The sequence below is a fragment of the Dipodomys ordii genome, unplaced genomic scaffold (assembly GCF_000151885.1).
Source record: "Dipodomys ordii isolate 6190 unplaced genomic scaffold, Dord_2.0 Scaffold7, whole genome shotgun sequence".
NCBI lineage: Eukaryota > Metazoa > Chordata > Mammalia > Rodentia > Heteromyidae > Dipodomys > Dipodomys ordii.
In genome coordinates this window covers 3120078-3123384 of record NW_012267223.1, presented here as the reverse complement: position 1 = coordinate 3123384, position 3307 = coordinate 3120078, and positions in this window count along the sequence as shown.

The window sequence follows — 3307 nt, the reverse complement described above, 5'->3', positions numbered from 1 at the left end:
CTCTTCAGCTCAAGGCTAGCACTCTACCACTTGAGCCACAGCGCCACTTCCATCTTTTTCTGTTTATGTGGTACTGAGGAATTGAACCCAGGGCCTCAAGCCTGCAAGGCAAGTGCTCTACCACTGAGCCACTTTCCTAGCCCTCCCTGAGCTTCTTTTGCTCAAGGCTAGTGCTCTACCACTTGAGCCACAGCGCCACTTCCGGCTTTTTCTGTTTATGTGGTACTGAGGAATTGAACCCAGGGCCTCATGCGTGCAAGGCCAGCGCTCTACACATTCCCAGCCTTCTCCATCTTTTTATTTTTGTTTTTTGTGCATCTTGGGGCTTGGCTTTGGACTTGAGATTCCTGCCCCTCCCTTCCATCAGTTTCCCTTCTGCCCCCTGAGTTGAAACCAGGGTGAGGAGAAGAATCCTCCTGGGCTTGAACCACAATCTGAGGGTCTCCTCAAAGCCAACTAGCAAGAAAGTCTGTGAGACTCTTATCTCCACCAGAAAACTGGAACGGGAGGGGGGTGAGGGGGACAGAAAACTGTGGCTCAAAGTGGTAGGGCCCTAGCCTTGAGTAAAGGAGCTCAGGGACAAAGTTCAAGCCCTTGGATGACAAAAAATTAAAAGAGATCCTCATCCTCAGATCTCAGCTTCTTGTGTACATAGAATTACAGGCATGTGCTGCCAGCCCCCAGCTAGGTGCTTTGTTTTTGTGTCATGAGACTTAAACCGGGGCTTGGGCATTGTCCCTGAGCTCTTTTGTTCAAGGGCAGCACTTTACCACTTGAGCCACAGCACCACTTCTGGCTTTTTCTGAGTAGTTTATTGGAGATTAGAGTCTCACGGACTTTCCTGCCTGGGCTGGCTTTGAATCACGATCCTCAGATCTCAGCCTCCTGAGTAGCTAGGATTACAGGTGTGAGCCACTGGCACCTAGCAGGTGCTTTGTTTTTAATGATGCTCATTGTTGAGGTATAGGAAAGGGGAGAAGGAAGTGGAGCTGTGGCTCCAAGTGGTAGATCTCTAGCCTTGAGCCTTGAGCTCTGAGTTCAAGTTCCACCAAAAAAATTAATTAATTTTTTAAAAAAGGAAAGTTTTGGGCTGGGAATATGGCTTAGTGGTAGAGTGCTTGCCTAGCATGCATGAAGCCCTGGGTTCAATTCCTCAGTGCCACATAAATAGAAAAAGCCAGAAGTAGTGCTGTGGCTCAAGTAGTAGAATGCTAGCCTTGAGCACAAAAAGCACCGTGTGTGTGTGTGTGTGTGTGTGTGTGTGTGTGTGTGTGTGTGTAAGAGGGAGGAGACTTCACTCTGGTGAATGAAGCACATCCCCTTGTAGGAGAATTTTGCTTATTTAGCAATGTGCCAGCCAGACACAGAGCCATTCTCCCCATTTCCCTTCTGTTGGCACATGTGCATGCATGCATACACGCATGTGGGGGTGGGGTGGAGCAGGGAGTCTACCAGAGCCAGTATTTACCTGAATGCTGAGTTCTGGGAAGCCGGCTATGTCTCTTTTCTATTTAAAATAGCCTTGAGGCTACTCTCCAGGGACCCCCCCCCTTTGCCCTCCAGAGGAGCTACAGTCAGGCCAGCACACCAGGCTCTTCTCACCGCAGAGGAAGTAAGTGTTCAGGGGCTTCAGAAGGCACCTATAGGACTTTCCACTGGGAAGAAGGGGAAGGAGAAGGGTGGCTTTAGAGAGCTCCTGCGCCCTCCTGTGGCTGGCTGGAGAAATGCTTCTCCAAGCTCCAACCCTGGGTCACTCAAGGCTCATGGGCCTTTGGAGTTCAAAGAGGTCCTTGCACCGGTGCTCTGGGAATTATCACTGGCATCGCCCAAGGTCACCATGTGGTTTACTCCAGATAGAGACGCAGACCAGCCGGTCCTTGGCCTCTTCTCCTCTGGCTATGGGTTGCATTTCAGCAGGCAAAGCTCTCTGCTGGCGACAGCTACAAGAATGAGCAATGGCAAAGGTTCAGGACTGGCTGATGCCTCCTTCCTGAAGATCCAATGTGTTAGGTCCTCTAAGAGATCCATGGGGCTGCACATTTAACCAGGCCACTCTGTCTGCTGCCAATTCCCCAGACACCTGGCCAGAGTCTGCAATCTCTTCTGGGCCATTTTGGTCGCTTCTCCAAGGTGACCAGCCACAAGTACAGAGTGGACTGTGCACCTCCTCCAGCAACCTCATCCTGATGGATGGCAGCATCACATCTCCTGGGTACCAACCTGGCACACAGCCCTCATCCTCAAGCTCTGCGTGCAACCAAAGCCCAAGTCTTGGCCCCTTTGTCCCTTGTCACACCAGTCACATCCCTGAGGCTGTTCCACCAGGCTAACTCCCAGGGGTACAGTGCTTGCCTAGCAGCTCTGAGGCCCCGTGTTCAATCCCTAGTACCAATAAATAAATAAGTACACATTAGGTTTTTTTTCTTTGTCAGTCGTGGGACCTGAACTCTGGGCCTGGGCGCTGTCCCTCAGCTCTTCAGCTCAAGGCTAGTGCCCTACCACTTGAGCCACAGCGCTACTTCCGGCTTTTTCTGCTTATGTGGTGCTAAGGAATCCAACCCAGGGCCTCATGCATGCAAGGCAAGCGCTCTACCACTGAACCACCTTCCCAGCTCTCTACACACTAGATTTTGAAAACAGTCCAGTTTCCAGACCCAGAGTTCAGGCCCCACAACCAAAAAAAAAAAAAAAAAAGCTCCTCCTAGGGTGGGCAGAGGCTGTGGTTGAATGTCGCATTCCCCTATGTCCCTGTGTCTGTTCTGCCAGCTGCTCCCTCAAAGGGGCTGCTCAGAGCTGCGTCCAATCAACACCTCCATGCAGATCTCAGAGTCTTACTGTCGACTTCCTGAGAAAGCCAATCTGCATAGCCACTGGTACCCCTGTGGACCTAGGAAACTAGAAACTGGAGGTGCCAGTAGATGGGCCTGGCACACTGAGCATGATTGTTAAGTGAGCCAGAGGTGGGTGGGAGAGAATGAAGGGTCAGGCACAAAAACCTCCAGGGCTAGAGAGGTAAGGGAGACATACTAGCTGGAACTGTGGAACAGGATGACTTGTTGGACACAGTGGATGTATCAGAGAAATGGGAGTAGTGAATTAGTTACTGATTGAAAGGGAAGTATAAAAACTTGGCACTGGTGGGGCTGGGAAGGTGGCTCAGCGGTAGAATGCATGCCTTGCAAGCATGAGGCCCTGGGTTCGATTCCTCAGCACCACATAAACAGAAAAAGCCGGAAGTGGTGCTGTGGCTCAAGTGGTAGAGCGCTAGCCTTGAGCTGAAGAGCTGAGGGACAGCACCCAGGCCCAG